The 24,890-nt window shown below is 32.6% G+C and overlaps 1 protein-coding gene across 6 annotated transcripts in view; it reads right to left on the bottom strand.

The window, feature by feature from the left end:
- LOC118190443 (uncharacterized) overlaps positions 1-24,449 on the bottom strand; it is a 495,778-nt gene extending 471,329 nt beyond the window's left edge. For all 6 annotated transcript variants that reach the window (XM_085810552.1, XM_085810555.1, XM_085810551.1 and 3 more), the window contains exon 1: positions 24,118-24,449. The gene's annotated coding sequence lies outside the window, so the exon portion shown is untranslated. The remainder of the gene's footprint in view (positions 1-24,117) is intronic.
- Positions 24,450-24,890: the final 441 nt, after the last annotated feature.

Raw genomic sequence — 24,890 nt, 5'->3', positions numbered from 1 at the left:
GCTACAGCTTTATGTGGGTGGAATTAAATGGAGGGGAAATTCTTTGAAACGGACTATGGATGATTAAGAATCAAATGAGGTTTTCACATTAATAAAGCATTAAACTAGCTTTTCAGAGGGGGTCATCAAAAGCTTCCGTTTATTAGCGCTGAGGTCGCGTGTACGATGTTTTCAAGCGCATACTTTTAACTGCTAATTGCCTTCCTTACAAACGCAATGTTTGTACCAATTCAACATCAAGCAACTCGGTAAGTTTTATGCTCTCAACCGTATTTACTGTAGACATTTGCTGAATCATATCTCTGTGTCCACCAGTAATAGGATCTCCTGAACCACAGCTATCATTTTTTACTAAATATACTCTTGCATTTGCATCTTTAGTGTAAGTTATTGCGTATGGATTTGTATTATTTTCAACTGAATTTAATTTAGTATATTTTATTCACTTCTAATTATGTTCTAGTCACATTATTCACTACATACAAATGTTGTTTAGCACAGGATGAAGAAACAGACACTCTTATGCATGTACCTTGATATGAATGTATTCCGCCACATGTATCACAATTTGTATCTTTCTCAGTGCTTAATGTATGTTATTGTATACGAGCCGTTCACTGCACAAATTGATTAACTCCACTTTTTGAAGCATCTTAAATTTAAGTGTCAAAACACTTGGCTCAGTCGTAACTTTTTATATATTTATAATAAATTTTCCATATAATAAAGATTAACACCGTTAAGCGACAAAATTGTTTTGGCTATTGAATAATAAATAATTTATTTCAGAAGTCATTTTTATTAACTCCATATTTTGTAAATCGTTGAAATAGTTTAGCTCAAATTCAGCATCACGTGGTGAATGATAACGGTACATTTTTAGTGCCATTTTATCAGAATTAAAGTAAAATAAATTATTGTCACAATCTAGATATTGAAGAATCAAGTACTGTGTTTTTATTATTATAAAAAATTATTTCAATTTTATACTACTTTAAGAAAATAAATATTACACCGTTATAATCAAGATGAGATTAATAACAATTTGGATGTGGAAACTAGTGAATCAAATGATGGTTCTTCAATACGTTTTATTAACAGAATGTTTGGTTCAAGAAAACAGTTTTGTTTTGATAGCAATAGTACAATTACAGCAGTAAACACATTGATTGGGAGGAAAAGAAGTTGTGATCCTGATAATTGAACCCGAAATTTACAAAAGCATAAAAGAACAAAAGGTCTGGCATACAGGAATAGAGCAGGAAATTTAATATCTGCAAAACCATTTGTCGATTTAACAAGAAAATATCCTCAAAAGTGCAATCAAAAAATTATTTTGGATGACAGAGAGAGGCTACCATGAAGCCATTTTATAGTTTTCAACTTTATAGTAAGTCAACTTAAAATATTTTTTACAGGTTGTATTTAAGTTAAAGAAATAAAAAGAAGACGCCCCACAAATAACATTAAAAACTAACATCACATTAGTTCATATAACATTTTCGAAAAAACAGACATGATATTCCCGTTTGCAAAAAATATCTTACGGATGCTTATCATGTGACTAACGGGTGCTTTTTTGATCAAAAGAACAGATTAAGTATTTGGTTGATCAGTGCGAAGGCCGTGATGCAAGTAATAAAACATATGACACACATATTATAAAATATATAGAGTCAATTTTTTGGCTTACACTAGTCACTATACCAGAGCTCATAATCTAAGACGACAATATTTAAATTCTAACTTAAATATTAAGAAAATGTATGAACTATACGTCACACATTGTGAAAAGAAAAAATTTAATACCAGTGAAAGAAAACTATTACTATACAGTATTCTCTAAGATTAATTTAGATTCTAAACAACCGTCTAAATATACATGCGAAACTTGTGATTCTTTGCAAAAAAACACTTCTATTGTCAGATGCTGCGGGAATTGAGATGGCAGAAATTGAAGAGAAAACTCACTTAGAAGACGTTGAACGGGCTAGTAGTCATATGGCTACATATCGAATGGCACCAACACAAGACATTGAATGGCACCAACACAAGACATTTTCGTATTATCTTTCAAATTAGAAAACGCTTTAGCCTTTCCTAAACTAACCACATCCGTAGTTTATTGTAACCGAAATTTATATGTTCATAATTCCAGTTGCCATGATTTCAATAAAAATATAAACCACATGTTTTTTCGGTCAGAAACTGAAGGATCTCGTGGGTGTCAAGAAATTTCATCATGCCAAGTAAAGTACATAAAGCCTTATGCTAAAATTTTTCAAAAAATAATAACATATTCAGATCCGTATACCGGACAAAAGAGAAATATCAAAACTGCCGTAAGTTTATTGAAACTTGTTCAAAGTACGAAAATAAGAGATGAGTCAACTGAAATTAATTTTTTTGGTAAGTGGACATAGCTATTTGCTTAATGATTCAGATTTTGCAATTTATGCGACTCGTGCGATATAATCAAAACATGTAATAACCGTTACAAGGTTAGTAAATTGGCTTAAAATGCGTTGGATAAAGTTAGTCCAAACTTCACCACACACAATTCAAATGTGACTACGATAGATTCAGAATTTAATGCCATTAATATAAGTAAATCTATAGCAGGTACAACAAATCTCTCGTAGCAATACTATATAACAATCATGTAATACTGTTAAATCTGCAACAATATTTCTGTATTTAAATTAATAACTGCCTCTGAATCCCGGTTAAGGTTCGCAGATAGTAGATGGCTTCTGCCGAAATAATAAATAAATACTCAAATACTGACCGAATCCTAGGGTCTGTGGTAGTGGCAAACTATTTTCCTAGGGTCTTTGGTAAACTGCACTAAAACTGTGCACGTAATGCATGTACAATCAGGACTTAATTTCGAAAATTAGAAGTACCGGAGCTCTACGGAAGGCCATCAAGAAAAATACATATATAATAAATAATGAATTAAAATGGGGGGACAATTAATTTATAAGTCAATAAATTAAAAACAAATATTTAAAAATTAAATACAAATAGTGTTCATCTTATTTAGAGCTCCCACGGGAATTATGATTTGACGTAAAAATTGAGAAGTGTCGGAGACGAGTTCATGTGGGCTTCGGCTGAATCAAAGCCCTGTGTACAGCATCCAAAGCAGAACAACGTACACTTGTTATGATCTAAGGAGGAAGGATTCCTAGGACTTAAACTGAAGAACATTTATCTAGTTCTAGTTTCTTCAGCTGAGAAAAAAGGCTCACGATAAACTAAAGGTATAATACTATTATCCGATGTCTCCTCCCATACTGATAGGTCGTGAAACAGAGTTGGACACATTTAAAAGAAGACCATGGCCCAGTACGCCATTCTGAGAATGTTATCTTCGATTTTAAAAAGCTTCTAAAAGGATATCTTTTCCACTTGACGAAGACATGGTTCGTTAAACAGATAATTTCCTTTTAATCACAGCAACAACTCCTTTTAGAGCCACGTGGCTCTTGATCGGAACCTTTCCATAACATGTTACATAAGGGGTAGGCAAAATGGTAGAACGCGTAATCGGGATGTCCGTAGTTCCAGTCCCGGCACTGCACTTTTTTCACGTCTACAACATAAAAAACCCTTATGACTCTGCAAGTGGCACCCGAACTAAAAGGTAATGCACGATATTAGTCACCACCAAGATTTGGCGACTGGGTACCTTCATCCAATCACCTTTTAAAAGGCGGAGTATGTAAGTTATTTTCTCTCTTCTTTACAACATGCTTTCGGTGCGTAACAGGTAGCACGCTCGAAGCGTACTCGGGAGGTCCGGAGTTCGAGTCCCGGCGACGGCACTCCACATCTTTCACGCCTCCAGCATAAAAAATACTTTCTTAAAATGACTCTACATACTCAGTGATGGGGAGTTCGTTAAACAATGCATCCTCAAAGTTTGTGATGTATGTCCAGACAAGAAAACGAATTTTAAGACTGTGAGCTTAGGTCAAAAAACGGTGACTTCTAAAAGACATCAATAAAAATGTGGCATCACGAGTCAAATGTGCAGTCAAAGATTCGCCCTTTAAATTCTGCTCCATAGCTATGTATGACGGCACTGATATAAATGATTACTGCGCAATTAGTATTATTATAAGAGATGTCAACGAGAACTTTGAAATTACCGAAGAAATCGCATGCATGCTCGTTAAACGGAGCTACAAAGGAATATGTTATTTTTCGTTAATTTCTAGAAAGCTTTTCAACACTGAAATTACCACATGTAACAAACATATGCAATACTGCGACCAACGGAGCACCCAATAACACAGGATGAAGACAAGCTTAAGAATTATGAGAAAACTGCATTTTTGAGTTTGAACGCAGATTCCAAAATATTAATGCCATTCAAACAGAACTGGATACATTCACCATGGCTTTCAACGTAATTGTGAAGCAGTGAGACTGGATTTGCAGCTTGAATTAAAATTGAGTTACAATCAAACGATCATCTCAAGCAGCTGTTTCTCAGTATTCTAAAATAAGAGGTTTAAAAACCCTTATCGAAAGCAAGTTTCCCAAATTTAATACTCAAACCTAGAAAATTAGTACTATGTGAACTTCATCTTATGCGAACACGTGTTTTGTGCCATGAGCATTAGGATGAATTCTATTAGAAACATACGGAGTGATGAGTATTTAGCATCACTTCTCAGAATTATCGGAGTTTGAACGTAAATTTGAGGAATTTTTAAAAATGCATTTGCAATTTCATTCATCATACTAATATTTGCACTGCAATATTTTAAAGTTTTACAATAAATTACACTAGCCCGCTAACAGTTTTTCTTTTCTACTTTAGCCAATTCCAAAATCGTTTGTCCATCACTGTGTTACATATTAACAGATCTATCTTTAAAGATTTGAATGATTTTATGCTAAAATCAGCGAAGAAGTTTCGTTCACCCCAACATCACAGAAATAATAATGATAATCTCAATTAATTATAGGCACTATACTATATTTTTTTCTTTTAAACTCGTCAAAAATAATAGTAACGATATTTACAGAAATGAACTTATGCATAGCAATTTTACTACCTTGAACGAAGTAAAAAGTAAGTATAGTAATCGCGAAAAATGTCGGGTATCATATTTCAACGAAAATATCCATTTTGACCGCTATCGAATGCAATTTAACGATGTTTTTGCGTGACATCTGTATGTAAGGACAAAATAAAGCATTCTTTTTCCCCAAAAAAATTATAAAACTTATTTAAAATGGATTCTGAACACATTTTTTTCAAGGCGTCTGTACGTACGTACGTATGTATGTATGTATGTATATATCTCGCATAACTCAAAAACGAGTAGTCTCAGAACGTTGAAATTTTGTATATAGGACTGCTATAACATGTAGATGTGCACGTTCTATTTTGGTTGCAAATGGCCGTACCAAACGTATATGTATATATATATATCCACTCGGCTCAGTGAGCTCAGTTTCTTTATTCTTATATGTTTGTAAATTGTGCAATTTTTGCTTTAAAAATGACTGAATTATGTTGTCGGGTTAATGTTTTTATGTCTTTAGTTAACCTTCATGTTATAATTGTAAAATTATCAAACAACTTGTTATAATTGTAAAATTATCAAAAAATTTAAAAGTTGTTTAAGTGCGGCTAAGCCTAAATTTTTTGCCACATTTGTTTGAATTTGAAACTTAGCGGAATAGTGGATTTGTTGCCAATCTACAGAAACTAAGCTTCGCAACAACAAAGTAACGTCTTCTTTTATTATTGCGAATTAAATTATGCTTAATCCATTCTGGAATTATCATTTAAGTTATTAGATTATCCCACATATTGACTCAGCATAGCGTGCACAATAGATTAAATCAGTTTCTACGCCTTCAGTGCCTTTTTGCCGAATGAGACCAAAAGTAAACTTTCAGTTTTGTGCACCGATAAATCTATCTTCTTGGACGCTGGCCGAATTGCTTGTTTTTGTAATTTTAATTGTAAGAAACGTTTTTAAACTTTTTTCAACTGTATTTGGTGCTTTATGTTTTTCTACATCTTTCACTTTTTAATGAAGATATTTTGAGTTTTTATTATATTTGCCTTGCAGAGAAGTGAAAACTGAATTAATTGAATGAGAAATGTATCTCTAATGAAATTCGAGGAAATAAGTTAATATATATATATTAACAGAAAATACTATAGCTACTCTGTTTCGGACAGAGAAGAATGTTTACGAATAGTGCATGCGCATTAGGTAAGCAGCGTTGAATCGTCTATGAAAAACTTTATTTTTTATTTGTTTAATTTCTTTTATACATTTTTTTAGATTTATTATAGTATTTGAATAGGACATGTGGGAACAATTATATAATACTCAGATGATTTTTTTTTCATTCTGAGCTATAAAATGAATGAGATGTAACGCTGTTAAGTGAACCTAGCGCCAGGGTATCGCTATGGTAAATAAAAATAGTGGCTTTAAAAAAGCGCATTTTCTGTATTGTGGTTTATGGGATATCGACGAAGTAGATTTAATTCAGTTCAATACGTTTAAATGAAATGCAGGGAAAATGCGTATAATTTAATATTCCGTACAAGGAAATCATGTGATGTACATATCAGATGCTTTTCAATTGCTTACATGACGTTACTAAAATTTAATAATTAAAAATGGGGTATTACTGAATTAAATTTCAAAATTTCATTAATTTCAGCAAATTTTACTAGTAGATGTTTTGAAGGAATAACCCAATTCAATATGAAATTATTTTCCCATCAACTGATAAATCACGATACACTAATATCGGCTGATAAAATGAGATGACATAACCCTTAGCTTACTCCACGAGGAGAGATATTTTTTCCATTATTCCCCTACTGAGTAAATAAAACATTTTTAGGCCATGAGATAGGTGCTTATTTTCTTATTTTTGTAGATGAGATAAAATTTCGATGCTTCCTAATAAACAGCTAGAATATTATTCTAGCATAAGTCTATTCAATATGACAAAGCACACAAAAATGGTCTTCCTAAAGCGAGGAAAACTGGGTCACACTTTAAACTATTGTAAAAAACAGACCGCTTCTCTGTCGAAATGATTTTTAATTTATCGTTCAAATCGTACACTTCTGTCATTCATTTGAACTTTGTAGAGTCATTAGGTTTTCTTTTAATGTGGGAAACGTTAAAAGTAAGCACTGCCCTCGCCGAAACTCGAACCTGGATCTTTCGAACACGCGACGCGCTGAGTCTGCAACCGTTACATGAAAGGCATGCTAGAAGGAGGGAGAATTAAAACTCATCTTTAAATTCGAACGTGTCAGATTTTGAATCAATTTATACACTATACTGCAATACATCGTAATACAGTCAACAATCTCAAAATATTGTATATAGTATTTCTTAATATTTTTATGTTTCAAACTATAATTTAAAAAGCTTTTAGACTCATAGTCATATTTAATATTCATAGCATACCCTTTTACATCTGTAATTTTGCTATTATAGGATAACGAGGTAAAACTTTGGCATACATTTTATATAATTTCTGGGTCCAAATCCAGGTTCTTTATAACGATAATAACTGTTTATCTATAAAGTTGCTTTTAGTTCTCATAATCACAACATTATAATTTATAGTCAAATTGAATATTGAATTAACGACGACAGAAACCAATTATTACCACTTTTAAAAAACCACAATTATTTTCCTTAGAGCTAAATATTCATGCAGGATTAAAGTAAACAGATAACATAAAATGCTAACTTTTATTTGTAATAGCCTCTTAATCTTCTTTTTTATTTGGTTACTTTTCCTTTTCATCCTAAAAATAGTAATAACTTCTTACAATAAACCGTTCTATTAAATCATTAAAAAATTAATCCTATTCACCTGATTTTTACATTGCACTAACGACGCAAACATTTTCATAACGCTTCAGCTAAAAATACCTTTAAATTTTGCGAAACAAAGTAACCAATCAGAATGATGCTGAACCAGAACTGATTTATTCTTTACCTGGAGTTTCGTCTCAAAAAAGTCGTATTCTCTTTTTCTCGCTTTTTTCCTTTCTATTTGCTGACGCTTGCTGCTCTTTCTTCCATCGAATTTAGTTGTTATAAAGATGTAGAAAAGATGCTTCGCAACTATAGCTGTTAAAATCTTTTATGCATTGTTCACTCCATCAGTCTACTTTTCATGAATCGGCTCTCATCATTATGCATCTATATTTGTTGTTAAAAATGAAGCCATTACCCACATACTTAATGAAAACTAATTTTCCCAGTACTATAATGTATGCAAAATTGGTGACTTTTTAAATGTCTATCCAAGAGGAGATTAATTCTCAAAAATTATCCGAAATGACTTCTCTCCTGCAGTGTTCGGATAAACAGTATTCTACTGTGTTGGTAAATAATAAGATCTTATGATCGAAATTTGTTGAATCTCAATAACGGAAACTGGCCACTACATCCTGCGACTGACTGGCAAACTGGCCTGGCTACGTGGATATTGTTTGGATTTTATCTATGAGGAAATCAAGTACGCCAATTTCTCTTAGAAGGCCTCGGGCGATGTTACCCGCTTTTAAGTGGACTGAGTGAGTGTTACTATATTGGCTAAACGTATTGAAAAAGTAGATGTTTTCCCCATTTGGATTGCTCAGTGCAAAATTATTTGGCTTTCGGTTTTCTCCCTTAATTTTTAAAATGCTAAATGCTTACATGAAAATTAATAGAAGAACCGAATTTTGTTTCAAATAATGATGCTTTATATTCCTCCTCAGTCTTTTTTAAAATTGACTCTTTCGAACAAATTTCACATTTCTCTGTATACATATATTTTCATAATAAATCATGTATTTCTATCTCTATAATTGTTAAGATCTTTAAATGGGAAAGAAAAAGGAAAGAGTTTAGTTCGAAAAAAGAGGGAATGATTAATTTCTGTCAATTCAATGTCCCTTTTCTTCACCGGTTTCTATCATGAGTCAAGCCTGCTACTAAACTGCGGACTTACAAAAGCGATGCCCGTCACAGATCCTAACCGCAGATGCAAAGATATTAAAATTGTGTTTAACGTACATGGCGTATTCTCATAAAGAAAGTATGCCGCTTTAAAACAACAAGCACAACTAAAAATGTAAGACTTCTGGCGATGATAAATAAAATCAGAGCTTCTGTTAAGCGAGCATCCAAATTTTAGAAGCTCCTCATTCTAAAGATCATCCCATAAAGTATTTTATCCCTCCTTTCAGCATGTCTTCGTCATGTAATTGGAAGCATACTCGAGGCGTATTCGACAGATCCAGGGTTCGAGTCCCGGGAAGGCATTGCTCAGTTTTCACGTCTCCAGTTTCAAAATAATCTAACAATTCTACAATCAAATATCGAATACATACTCCTTTGAACACATTTCAATATTTAAATTACTGCGGTGTGCTTAGTTTTGGAATAGCGATTCTTTATAATTCTGGCGTTCTCTTTTGATGGCTCGAAGAATATTGTAATAGCAGCATAAGCCGACCGATAGACCATGGTAATAAAATGAACGAACTCTAAGACGACCAGTCATGTTCCAGGTAGTTTAGACATTCAATAGAGAGAGTCATCTTATAGAGATTCTGATGTTCAGAATCCAAAGGTCGTAGCTCGGTAGAAGGTGCAAATTCTGTTGTTCGATGAAAAGAATGTAAACTGAGATACGACGTAATAAGCTGTAAGAGAGTGAAACATGTGTGATAGCACCGTTCTTGAGTATTCATTAATGTGTTATGAGAAACAAAAATATATATTCAACATCACTGCAGGCTCACAGAAGGTTCACCTTCAGATGTCAGATCTTTGGGAAAAGGTCCCCAAGTGCCATCTCGCTGCATTATACATAAATTATACTAAACCGATCCGAACCGAATAATTACAGCCGAATTATCATGCGAAGCGCGATGTTACCGCAGCAACTTTCCTGTTATATTTTCCCCATCGAATATTGCAACACAGTACTCCTCCACGTTTGCTTGCTTAAGTTTGGTTTGATTTATTTGATTTCGGTAAAGTACTCAAGGGCTATCTGCCTAAGGGGAGGGATGCCCTCGTTGAGGACATTCTCAGGGAAACTGCCTCGTATACATATTACATATGGGAAAAACGAGGAGAATATCAAACAACCTTCATGCAACCAGCCCTTTCGCCGTGATTTAAACCCGCTTCGGAAGATCAGTGTTCAGCGATTTTAACCACTCGACCACTGGTTGGCTTGCCTTATTTTTAAAAATGTGTATTTATCTTTTGAAACAGATGGAATACAGCAGAATTTATTTCTTTACTTGCAAGTATTTTTTTTTCTTTCCGTATAACATAAATACAAGGCAGTTTCATTTTAAATTAATCTACGAAGGCATCTCTCTTCTTCAACAGATATACCTCGTATGCTGCATTTACTTAAACAAACTAACATGGTAAACATCTGTATGATTCTTACTCAATATATGCTTGTATTTAACTCCATGTTCTCGATAGACAAGCGAGTTATCACTCTAGTTTGAAGTCTTAAGAAGGTTAAAACAAGCTTTTAACTCCTGAAATTAAGAGAAAGCACTACTTGTGAGACAAAACTTCGCCATTTGCAGATATTAAAAAGAAACATCTGACTAAGATTTCGTTACATGAATCTAAACTTTGTACACAAAATATAATACTTACGCAGTCTGAGTAATTAACGGCGCATATTTAACGTCGGCTGTCAAAATGGCTGCTTTTAGTCGGAATAAGCTTTGGAGGATCTGGCCAAAAGTTGTAACAAAAAAGTTCTGTTGCCAGAAAGAGTTTTCCAGAAATTCTAACACAAAAACGTTCAACTCTCGGGTTAATGCTCCACAACTAATTTACCTTCTGGTAAGGACTACGGAAAGAAGTTATAGTAAAGTTTGAAATCATAATAATTAGTTAATTAACTATATATCTATACCTTAATTTTTGTTAATTTAGGACAGAAATTTTGTATTTACATTTAGTTTCCCTTACACTGTTTTTCCCCAAAGCGGCCTATTGGCAAAGCGGCCGATTGGCAAAGTCCCTGAACACTGGTAGTTCCGTGCAGGTTTCTAATCCCAGCGAACGGGCTGACTACGTGGCGTTTTCGTGTTTTTCCCTTATATAACGTGTACACGAAACAGTTTCTCTTACAAAGTTCTACATGAAAGTATCTCTCCTCTTAGGCAGAAATTACATAGGTAAAAATTTAGTAATTTACACAGATAATCTATGCATGATATCGTATAAGTCTGATAATTTTAGATCCTTCCGTACTTTAGAAAATGATTTATAAGACGAAAAAAAGGAGGCAAGTGATTAAATTATTAAGACGCGATTACGTAATTTTCATTTCTTCCACTGCCTTAATTTTAATAACTTCGGTTTCCTAAGTTACTAATTTAAAAAATTTTCAATTAATAAATTTCTTCCTCTTGTTTAGTTCATTTTGACTTTTAATCTATTTTATATACTGTATACCTACTTTCGAGTCACGTCGGAGCAGGTTATATCTTGATGACTGATTTTAGATAATAGCAGTTTTTATCCTTATATATTTTTTTAAAATTTAAACACTTAAAATTCTGTATAAATATATTTTGTTTAATTATTTAAAATTTTACGATTTATTTTACAACTCATCCAGATATGTCTTCTTGATATAAACAATTCTTTTGTTTCTCAAGGTATTGATTCAGTTGTCTTTAATTTATGTTGCCTTGTTAGAAAATTTACCATATTTAGTTCAAATTAATTCTAAATCTTTCATCTCCTTCTTATATGTAATAGATTGGAGAGCTTTTTTGCGTAGTTAAAATGCTAGGCCAGCACCTTTGTAGTACCACAGGTAATTCAGGTATTTCGGAACTTAGCTATTAAGCTTCCGTTCCAATTCTGAGAATAAAGACCTCGGGAGGGGGCGGTCCGAGAGTCTCCACCTTCCCCTACCACCAAACTCTCAAGAGGACTTTCGAGTATTTTGAGATCCCCCCACGTCGCTCGAACACTATACGCGTGCAAACATCCATGTCTTCTTCGGGATTTGAACTCGGGCCCATCGGCACGGCAGTCAGTGCCACTAACCACTACATGGCATGTGCGGCGTACAGCACAGTAGCTATACAAATAATACACATAAGAGATTGTCCTTGCGAACTTGGGCTACTGAGGCGCTCAAAACTCAAAATGTTTGTTCAAATGTTCTTTCTAAAACGGAGGTTGTAAAAGTCCTTGGAAGTTCCGTCCATCAACATTGCGTTATGGAGTTTGTGAATTACCGGAAATGATCCTTTAGCAAAAATACAGGGGACAATTTAAACCCAATTGCACTTTTCGAAAGAAACTGAAATTATTAAAACATTATATAGTGAAAGTGGAGTTAATATACAATAAAATTATACAAAAAAAAAAAGGACGTTATACTTGACAAATTTACAGTCCGAGTCTCTAGGTATGCAGAAGAATGTTTCTGATATTGAAACATATCTATTATTTATTGCGTATTTTCTAAAGGGAATTAGAAACATAAAACTTGCAGACAAACGCAGCCGTAGATATCCCATAATTTATTACTGGGCAACTAATTTTGAGACACAGATTCTGATCCACACGCATCCCACAATTCTGGAAGCTTAGCACATCTCCAGACAATGGATGATACAGAAAAGCCGGCAGCGGTGTGTTGGTTTGAGGCTAACACGCAGAAAAGTGTATGTCGTATTCATAAGAAAACTGGGAGACACAGATCAAAAGTTTTGGTTTCAACAGAATTCATAATTCCAAGTCATTCAGTTTCGGTGTGAATACTATTTGATTGGATAATAAATAAAGCTTTAAAATTATAATTGGCTACACGCTTATGTTAGTTGATTTCGTCAGAGCGTTATGTAAAAGTCATATGATATGGATTAATCTAGAAATGACACAGTCCAAAGGAAGTTATTATAAGAAATTACTATTTTTAGAATTTAGTGAGGAAATACCCACATTACAATGAAGAATTAAGGGTTATTCCAAATTTGGATTAGAAATTTGCTTTCATATTTTTATCTTACATATGTTATCTGAGATTTTATCTTATATATATAATTTCCTATGATTTTACAACCTGCCTACAGTATGGTTATGCAACCTGGAATATATGATTTTTATATCTTGACACACTGCCAGCCGTACGATTACATAATGATATTAATTAAATATCAACTCTTAAATATGCGAACACATCTTAGGTCTGTGTGTAAATTTAATGCAAAGATAGTGGCGCAAATAAGGGTATGCAAAGAATGCCGTCTCAGAGGGGCCCGAAGGCTTAGGGGGCCTTGAATGTTCTGCTGAACTACATTCACATGATTAAACTTAAAAGAAGACGCCTTCTTTTATAAATACTATGACCAAGGACAAGGTACCCCCATAAAAGTAAATTCAGTGTTACATATACCAAAATGTCGGATATCATAATTCAACGGAAATATCCATTTTGACCGTTCCCAAATCCATTTGGACGGTTTTTTCGTGACGTCTGTACGTACCAACAGAATAAAGGGCTCTTCCTTTCCAAAAAAAAATATATATATAATGGATTCAAAAGGGATTTTTCTCGTGACATCTGTAATCATCTGTATTACTATGTACGTATATGCTGTATATCGCATATACGTACATACGTATGTACGCAGAGAGATAGAGATATAAATCTCGCATAACTCAAAGACGATTAGCCGTACAGCGTTGAAATTTCGTATATGGAAGTGCTATAATAGCTAGTTGCGCACTTCACTTTTTATTGCAATTGGCAAAATATGTATCCACCCCCTTACCCGGCTTAAAAGTCCTTACCCGATCTTTATTTTCGCAGTCGTTGGTCGTAGTCATAGCTTTCCATTCAGAAGTCTCCCAGGACGGAAAATGTTTTGGCAATGTCAAATTAAAAAAAAAAGGGAAAGAAACACAATTTTCGACATATAACCAAATTTAAATTTTCTTCCAGTCTTATATTTGGGAAAATGTTATACTCATGGGGGAAAAAAAAAAATAAATTACAAGAAGTTTGACTTCTGTGCAACAAAAACTGACCGGGATATTTAGTTGAAAATTTTAAATTTTTGATGTCATTTTCTTCTTGCCTTCAGAGATCGGATCATTAAATTAGAATGATTCAAGGAAGTAAGTTTAGATGAAGTGCATTTATTTTTGATCATCATCAAAATCATCATTAAAATTTTGGCTCCTGGAATCATCGAATTTTGGGAGGTAGAGTACTGTTAATTTAATAGGGGGTCCACATTTTTTTTTTCAGAGGGGCCCAAGAGTTCTAGGTTCTAGTTACGCCACTGTGCAAAGATAATAGGTATACTAAATAAAATAATTACCTGACTATCGCAGTGCAATTCACATATAACCATCACCTTAAAATGACCATAGTTTAAAGCGACAAATATACATAAAAGAGAAAAAAAGTCATTATTCACACAAGTTAAGGATGATCTAATAACGGTTATGATTTTCTTAGAGAGAGTCTATAGTCATATTGTAATCAATCTTAGGCGAAGAAACAAGAATCTTCGAAGACAGTTTATTTATTTGGTTATGGCAAAACATGCAAGCGTTATCTGCGCAAGAAGACATGGGGAAAACCACTAAAACGCTCATGCAACCAACCAGTGTTCAACGAATTCAGCGCTCGGCCGCTGGTCCATCGTCCAGGACAGTGAGAAAAAGCTCCGAAAATAGTCGGAAGAAATGCAAAAAATAGAAATCATAAAGACGTTACAAGAGATCAGATCCCTACTCAAACAAAGAAAATACTCAATGGCATTTAAATTATGTTTAAGGCCTAAACTCTATAAATCTGAAGTAAAAATGAAGAGAATACACGTAAGGGATGAACTGTATCTTTCAAATTCACCTTATGTTTTTCTACCACCTCCTTTCCTCCTAAAACACATTTTCGTGATCTATCCATCTTATATATATAGTATCACATTTTTTTAAACAAGTTATCCTAACAGTATTTCCGCGCAACATGCTGCTGAAAGTTAATTGCATTCCTCTAGTTGAACCAGCCTTGGACTGCATTTCTCTGCCTATATATTTTTTGTTATTTTTGTGTTTCCCTTCTCTATATTTCTACTGGTTTAATGACTAGTCGTTGATTTTTTTACATATTTATAGGAATTTTGGGTTTTACTGGTTTTAAATTTCATTTCTTTCGTGTCTTTGTGAATTAAGTTTGTAGGGTTTATATTTATTTTAACTAACATTTATTTTAAGTTTAAACTATCTTTCCTGTCAAGCCTTACTTTTCCCTTGAATTGCCAATGCCAGAGTATGTAAATTTTAGTAGAACGCGCAAAGTATTCAAATTGTCAGCGGAAGTAATCTGAGTTAAATAGAAGGGAAACGAGTTCGAAACGGTGCTTTCTTGCTTCACGAGCATGGAGGTGGCTAGGTAGAAATTGAAGAACCACGTGTTTCGGCTTGTGTGCTTGCCTCAGCAGATAGTTGAATCTTTCAACTTAATATTCAGAAGTTTGCTGAAATATCAGCGGTATCTTAGAACGCGGTTAGGTTAGTTACGTTTAGAGAGCCTCGTAGGTAGTAACTTGTTATTATTCATTTTTAGTTTCTTATTTTTATTTTACCGCTGGGTCGGCGTAGTTTGTGAGCGTCAAGAGCAGATATTTGTAATTACTAAAGTTGAATAAAAAGAGATTTAAACCTTCTCAAGACTTTGTTCATAGCAGTCACCACTATTGTTGCGCGCAGGTTGGGGCCGCGCAACATTACAAGTTGTAAATTCCTTACTTTTTGTCTCTATCTCTATATAAAATTCTAGGTATGCTACTGAAAATGGGAATACAAATTAAGCGTTCTTCTTGATAACTGCGACAGCCATGTGAAAAAGGCTCCAAATATAAATTTATTAAAAGAGTTTAACTTATTTAAAAGAAATGTTTCATTATTCTTCAAATAAAATGTAAAACGGATAAAAAGCATTATGTCTCATAAAAAAACCAGAAATATTTTAAGAATCATCTATGGCGCATCGTTAAGCCATTTCCTTACACAGTAATGTCTCAGTTGGCAGAAAACGCACATCAGAAGAGTTTCGGAAAAGGCAGGAATGTTTTGGAAAATTTATAACAGAACGCGCTACTTTACGTATTTTAACTGGTTGTATTGGGGCATGGCTAAGATTTTTAACTTGCATAAATAAATACAGGATTTGCTTAATAACATGGAACCTACTTTCATTACATTATATCGTTTACATAGAAATAACGCAACTATTGCTGGTGAATGAATAAGAAGTTAAAAAACGCTCAATTTACCGCATTCAGAAACAGTTATAGATTCAGAAAAGATATTCATCCCCTCTCTCTCTGTTGGTATACTTTTCATCAAACGTATACAGGGAAATTTTCAACTCAGGTAGCAGTAATAACAAGCAACAGCAAAGAACTGGATAAAAATCAAAAATAATGAAATTTAACATCTTTTCTGATACACTTAAAACTGTGCGCTGTTTCGCTAATTTTAACTCATCCTGATGTAGCGCTCCTCTAGCGTTGGTAAATATATTTCCCGTGACTCCTATGTTCGATTAAACAAACTCTTTAATTACGTCTAAAATACATGAAATCATGGTTGAAAAGCATGCAGGAATTTCTGAATCTTCTTATGATAATATGTCCTATAATTGAGACTGTTCTAAGATATCCATCCAGTTCAATAAGATTTGAGAAAGTTTTCGTTCCCTTTTCTTCTTATTTTTAGTTATTAATTCAAATTTTCGAAATAGGTTTTACTGCATGGTATAATTCTCCCTTCCCCCCAAAACATAGTCTGCTCTGCTTCTCTAAACTCTATTAATGACGTTAATATGTTTATTTTCTAATTTAAAGTCTATCAGTTTTGTTTTCCATTCTTTATGAGTAAATACAGAGGGTCTATAAAGTTTTAGGATAGCGGTTCTCAACATTTTTGCTCCTCATACACCACCTTTTACCATGTTGCTAGACGATCGTTCCCCCCTTTCATCACAAAACACGAGAAAAACTTACACAGTTTTTAAAGTTTAGGTTATTTTTTAATGTGTTTTATAAATCAAACAAGAAAAAGTATAGACTATGTTGATAAATACCGACAGAAAAGTAGTTTTCTATATTCTTAAAATAAAACTAAATACTTAATAGGTAAATAAAAAGCTGGCTGAATTCCTCTTCCCTAAAACTATGAAATTTGCCCTTCCACACACAAGTTTTGTTAGGCTATAATAACGTTTAACATGTTAAGACAACTACAAAGTCATTTTTTGGAATACAATTTACGTCTCTGGTTACGGTTTTGTGAATCTTTTCGATGCCCTTAAAAATGGCCTTTGAAATAAGCCTTGCCAATAGCCAAAATGGCCTTTGACACTCAAACTAAAATTAAAATGCAAAAATTGAATGATAGATTTTCAAAAAGGGCATGGTAAATGCACGCACAGAACTTTAAGTAGCACATTCCCTTTTAATAACTTTTAAACAGCATTACTCCCTTGGGAAAACTAATTATGATGAACAAGCAACAGCGCTATAGTTAGTGCAAGAACTTAAAGCATTCCTGATCACCAATGACCACTGTTTTATAAAAATAGTACGACATGGATTAATTTTTGAAAAGATGTACTTGAGAATAATTTATTATGAGTATTCGACTCTTTTTTATGATACAGAAAAGAAATAAACAAATTAATAAGAAGCCTTTTGGAACTATTACAAATTAAAGTTAGAAATTTATCTTACACATAACAAAAAATTATTGAGTACGATACTGTGTATAAATTATACACATAACCCTCACATACAACCTGTAATCTGATTACACAATGTCTGCATAGTTAACAACATTTCAAATATTTTATGATATATAACCGAGAATTCTGTCGCACCTACGAGTAGCCTTCCTGAGAGTTTAAATATAGCTTTACAAGTGAACCTTCTACCCATTCCTATCACTTCATTTCTTTTTCAACGGCCGTGTACCCTGTACGTTAGATACCCATCCATATACCCTGTACGTTAGATAATTTACCATCTGGAAATTACGCTAATATGCGCTCTAATTGGTGTAGTAGCCTAAAAAAACAGTCTAGACGCGTTCAAATAAGTTGGTTTCGAGTTGAATGCAGAAGGTTTCCACAAGCAAGGTTTTTAAATACCGTTATAAAATACTATAAACTTGAGGTAAATGATGCTTTTTTGTAACGTAAAATTTAAGAGATAAGTTCAAAATGATCTTCTTTTTATGTACAGTTTTTTTTTAATGTTAACTTCTTTGTTCAATAAACTCCCAATTAACCGCGGTCATACCAGAGATTATGTCCAAAGTTAATTCAGAATACATGCCTTTTGAAAATTCAACGAAAAGAGAAAGAATATGTAGAACTATTATTAAACTTATTATAAAAGCTAAAAAGAAGTTTGGTATCGGAATGCTGATTTACTGTGTTAAATGTAAATGTAAAAAAAAAAAAAAAAAAAAAGAAACTAAAAGTTATCATGAAAAAGTTCCAAAAATGGGAAAATAAATAGGAAAAGGAAATTGTGCAGAATGTAGATGTAAAAAAAAGTTCCTTTTTAGCTAAAAAGAAGCCGAAAAGCTACTAAAGGAGACATATTATAATCCAGAAAAGAGATATTCTAGAATTAAAGAATTCAAAAGGAAAACAGAATTACCAAAGAAAGATGCTGAAGAATATTTACGTACATAAGACGCGCATATAAATCCTGCTAATCGTAAATTTTAAATCAGTATTCAAAACAAAAAGAGCATTACTACAAATAATCAGTATTCAAAACAAAAAGAGCATTACTGCAAATAACGGAAGACTCAAGATAGAAATGATGAAGATAACATAACATGAAGAGACATCTTTTGGTTTCTATTGCAGGTTAAAATTAGCATCCAAGTAATGAATACAGGGACATAATTAAACCGTTAGCTTTTTTATATAATAGTTATTGATGATGAATGTACTAACATAATGATAAAAGCGACAATAAAATCTTATTTATTTATTTAGTTATATTAAAATCAAAATTTCTATCAGACTAAGTGAAATTACGTCCCTTGCTAAGAAAACTAGTAAGTAGCTTCATTATTTTTAATATATTATCATTAACGTAATCTAGTTCCTCCCATTTTTGCTTATGTTCTGCTAACGTGCTGCATCTATTTTTCTCAAATTGAGCAATGCAATGTGCAAAACATAAATGTGAATCTGCTGAACGTGGGTTCTCAAAGAATTACATCATGGTTCTAGGTCTGAACAAGCTCACTTTAATTATAACTTACTTTATATATATATATATATATATATACACCTAAAACAGCTATACAGAGAGGATCAATGTTACCACAATGCAGCTTAAAATCATCATGCAACCGCTTTTCAAGTGTTTAATCTGTTTATTCCCCTTTTTTGTACTTAAAAATATTTTAAAAACGTCAGGCTCTTCCTAAGTGTGAATTAATGTCAGGCTGGTAAGGTATGCATTATTTCTGAAGTTTTTAATTGTGTGATTTTTAATTTACGGAGATCTGTAATACATTGCAAGGAAAACCTTAAATTGCACACACAAAAGTTCTGGCCTAATTTAGCAACAGGTAAAATACGGAAGTTTAGTTAGTCCCAAAGTTATTTAGCTTGTTTATTTGAATACAGGACAGCATACTGTCTGTATCTGGTTAAGGAGAGGGATGCCTTTGTGGATTACTTTCTTAGACAAGTTAACTAGTGGCCGAGTCGTTAAAATTGCTAAACACTGACCTCTCCTTTTTTGAAATGACGGACACTAGCCGTAACACATCGTTAAAACCGGCATTAAATTCCTTCAAAAGGGTTACTGCAAGAAGACTTTATGATTTTCCCTATGTGCAATGTAAATAAAAGCTAATTTCGCTCCCTTAAAGCCTTCCATAGAAGCAACACTCCCTTTAGACACATAGTTCTCGTACGGTACATCTCAATCAAATAAAAATCATATAGTTCCCCTAACCATTTTGCTTTCGATTACTGATTTATGAATCTTCTTGAAAATAATGTAGATTCAAAAACTGCTAAATTCTTTTAGGGAAGAAAATCAAATTAGGCTACAATTTTTGAAAATATTTTCGGAAAAAATTATTGCCTGCATGTACTTATGGGAAAACACTGCATGTAATTATGGGAAAACACAGTGGTCAATTAACAGCTCTAACAATTTTTCCTTCGTTCTTGCATCGAAAATTATTTACAAAAAAATTGTTTTCACACTATTTTGATGGAAATGGTAGAACAATCTCCAATTTTCAGTTTGCATTAACTTACTTTGATCTAATATATTTCAAATGATGCCTTATAAAATATCCATTTGGCTGATTATCTACTTACTACACATGAAGATGCCTTCTTTAAAAGGGATGCCTTCGTAGTGGATGCTCTCGAAGAGAACCTCGTACGCTTATGTTACACATGACAAAAATTAAGAAAACCCCCAATCTAACCTAAAGTGACCACACGTCCCGATTTTGGCGGGACAGTATTGCCTTTTGGAGGACTGTCCCGCCGACTTTTAAAAATGTCCCGCTTTTTAAAAAACATCTGCATTTCTTATTTTAAATGTACTGTAAAATATATTACCTATTATTTATTAATTATTATAGTGAATATAAAGAAATAAAAAACAAACAAAATGCATGCAGAGTAAACTAAATTAGGCGATGTAACGAGTTAGATTTACTCGGTGGTGTTCGAACATTGTCGTTACGTCTCGTCAAGGAATATGTGTTGTTAACGGAGGAACAGCTAACATTAGCTGAAAGGCTATTTGCTTTCCACACCATAAACCACAATCAAAGTTTCAGATCAACTGATTATACGTCGCAAATGATCAAAACATTGTACGACAAAAAATTTGCATGTGCAAGGACAAAAGCCGAAGCAATTATTTGTAATGTTTTCTCACTATATTCGTTTTCACAATTGCAGAAAGAAATAGATTTGCACATTTATATCCATATATTATGATGCTTCCAACCACAAAGATTTAAAATTATTTCCCACAATTGTTAGGCTTTTTGATCCAGAAACAGGAGTTAAAATTAGAATATTAGATTTTGTTTCAATGCCGGGTGAAACTTCAGAAATAATGTTTGATTCAAAAAGTACTATTTTAAAAAAGAATAATTTGAACAATAAAATTATTGCCTATTGTGAGGATAACACTAACGCAAATTTTGGTGGAAAAGGTAGAAGAAGCATCAAAAACGTTTTTACGAAACTTAACGCATATTTGAACAAAATATATATATATATATATATATAATACTGGAGTAGATTGTGCAGCGCACATTCTACACAGTACTATTCAAACAGCATCTGACTTACTTTCCAGTGGATCTTGACAATATTACTGCAAAAATTTATTCGTATTTATATATATATATACTGTGCGTATTGAAAGTTTGAAGGACTTGCGTGAAAGCGCAGAAATCGAATATAAAAGAATTATTGGTTACAGCAAAACACGATGGCTAGCTCTTTTACCAATTGTAGAAAATATTTTTAAAATATACGAACCAATAAAATCATACTTTTTATCACAAGATAAATGTCCAAGAATATTGCTGTTCTTTTTTTAAAATGACACATCACAAATTTGGCTTCAATTCATCCACAAGCAAGCTATATTATTTCATTATTTCACAATGCTGTAAAAATTAATAAAGGGGATAAAATTTCAATTACAAAAGTGTCAAATGAAATCAATAATTTAAAAACAAAATTGCGAGGAAGAATTGATAACGATTACATTCCTTTAGTTATTTGAAAGGACATCACTAGGTTGGAAGAACAAGGTGCCATATTAAACGACTTGGTTTTCTGAAAGAAGTCAGAAGTTTTTATAATAAATGCTTGGATTATCTTGAACGGACAGTTCAATTCGAGGCTATTAAAAACTTTCATTGGGTGACATTAAAAAAGGAGATTTTATGGGAATATGTGGTAAAACGTAACCATTTTCCGAAAAACAATACTTGCGAAAATGTTCTTTTTGATGAGGTGTCATTGGTAAAAAGATGCGTTACTGATGAAAAAATTAAATTTTGGTTGTCTGCAAATGTGGAAACAGACAAAAAAAAAAAAAAAAAAAAAAAAAAAAAAAAATTGGACGGAGTTATTCCTTCATTTTAAACAGAATAATATTCCTTGTGAAAATATTTTGAAAATTGTAGAACATACTATTCTATGTAACAACAATTGTCTGTATTTTATTGATACTATAGAAAGTGTTTTCTATAGTATCAATAAAATACAGACAATTGAAAAAAAAAGCAGTTGAACATTAATCCTTTAAAATCTGTATTAAACCTAAAATATAATTTGATCAATTCATGTGAGAAGTTTCACGACATTTTAAGAAATTATCCGAATCTATTGCAAAGTACTGAGTCGGATAAAAAATATAACTGTGAAAGAAAATCATATTTTTTTAATAAAATATTAAGTTCATTAAAGAAAATAATATTCAAATTATTGTTTTTTTTACAAATATTTTTATAGTTACCAATTGTTAATAATAAATGTATTTTTGTATTTATAGACAAGTATATGAATGCATATAATAAAATATTAAATAAAATATATTGTTTTGAATTACTGGTCTGCTTTCATAACTAAATCATAATTCTCATTTCATTCCATTTGTCCCGCTTTGTCTCAATGAAAATGTGGTCACTTTAATTTAACCATCCAGTGCTCTTATATGTATATGTATGCATGTATAAAAACTCATGAAGGAAGAAATTGTTTAAATAAATAAAGACTTGATATAGATAAAGATTTTGATATGATTTGCAGAATTTTTGACATGATTTGGATTGGTTGACTTAATTCCTGAAAAGCACCTGTCTACCTAAGTTTTGGCATGTGGAATCAATCTTCTGCATTTTTACAAGAACTGCACTGCACTTCTTTTTTAACCCATTTAGGCAACATGGCTGGTTTTTAAGTGATTGCCGAATATTCTAACAAAAGTGTTTGTTTATTAGTTAAAGGCTTGCAGTATACAATTTCTCGCTAAATAAATGTTTTTTAATTATTAACTTCGAATAATAATTGCGAAGACAAGTGTGTATATATTAATGTATATTTAAAAGTTATAATTTTTTTCGTGCTCAGTAAAATGTTACTCACTTTTCTTACGTTGAAATTTGGAATTCCATTCTTCCTCTCATATTTTACTATCAAACACTACTCCTAAAAGTATTATCCCGTATGCAATATTTCTTCTTCTCCTCTTTAAAAGTATCTGAATATTATGCCTTTCTTAATCATGTAATATATCAAGCTAACTTATCAACTAATGTTTAACTTTTACATTAACAACAAACTTATTTACTAAGTTACGGGTTTCTGGTTATTAAATTATGTTTCTTCAGACTGCCTTTAATCAAGCTAATGAACGTAAGGTTATCTTATCTGCAAAACATTTTCTCTGTAAAACAGCTTCATAATCTCAAGTCTTAAATTTAGTTCGAAATGGTTAATTCGAGAAATTTGCACAATGTGTTCTGTCTTACAGAATACGTGCATCATTTCTCCTACTGTATTAAAAGAAACTGCTTAAAATTCCAACGATTATATTCTACGTTTAATTCTGTTTGGTTTCAAAAAGCCTTAAATTTTTCCTTAGATTATAAATAGCATTTTTGTTGTCATAATTTCAATGCTTTTCCTATCATTTCCTGATTCTGCGATAGTAAAAAAAACATTTCCAAGATATTAAAGCAAAAATATGTAGCCTGAATTATTTATCAAGATTCTCTAAAATTTTCGAAAATGTCATAAAAAATTATAGCACCTACTCCTTATTATAAGCAAAATATAGTTAATATATAAGCTACCTTTTGCCTTTCTTCCTTGCATCGGATTTCGTGTAAAATGTTTTTGTATTTTTATGCAGATATCCTGATGTTTGCCTCGGATTTTTCAGTCTTCATTTTTGACTCGGAAAACTACCTATCATTTTTAACGAAAATAAACAGTATAGGTACTCACCAGAAAAATCTCCCAATGGACTCGAAGAACTTTTTACCGTTCCGGGAAGATCTCGATAGCCCCGCCGGAATCAACAAGTAGGACAGTCAGCGCACCGTTTTATCTTCCATGCACAATTCTATCACTCGATTTGTAACTCCACGCAATCAACGACTTAAGAAAGTCATGGTAATTTCCACACTGTGAAAATCAGTGACTGTACATTAATAAAACTGTGTTAAATCACAACAACGTCAGCAGAAGTTTCGCCTATTGCGTCGCAGGAACTCAGAACACACTATCAGCTGCGGAAAAAATATCGTCTGCTCTTGGCGCCGTGGTCATAGTAACCGATGTATCTTGACGAAACGAAGGGTTGCCACGTCACGCCTTGGCGAATTTTGGCTTCCTGTTTGGCGAATGCATTTCCGAAGTGTCATAGTTGCAAGATATTTTGTTTACTTTTATTTATTTACATCGTCAGTTTTGAAATGCAGTTTATATTGATGCAATTGCAGATTAAAGAATAAAAATATTTAAAAATTGCGTAATAAATAATTTAAAGTAAACATAACTGTCGTATTATTTATTCAGACGATAAAGACAGCAAGATATGAAGTTCTTCAGTAGAACGTCGTTTATTAGGATTAACTGGGGCACAGCTGTTTTGAAAGACGCATGGTAACTATTTTCGTGAAGAAAATCGAAAAAAAAAAAAAAAAAAAAAAAAAAAAAAAAGAGCTTTTATTTATTTTATTGTATTCTATTTTATTTATTTATTTTAAGCTTTCACA

The sequence above is a fragment of the Stegodyphus dumicola genome, chromosome 2 (assembly GCF_044657685.1).
Source record: "Stegodyphus dumicola isolate Sdum_Otavi_A_Nest chromosome 2, ASM4465768v1".
Lineage (NCBI taxonomy): Eukaryota > Metazoa > Arthropoda > Arachnida > Araneae > Eresidae > Stegodyphus > Stegodyphus dumicola.
This window is presented reverse-complemented; position numbering and strand designations above follow the sequence as displayed.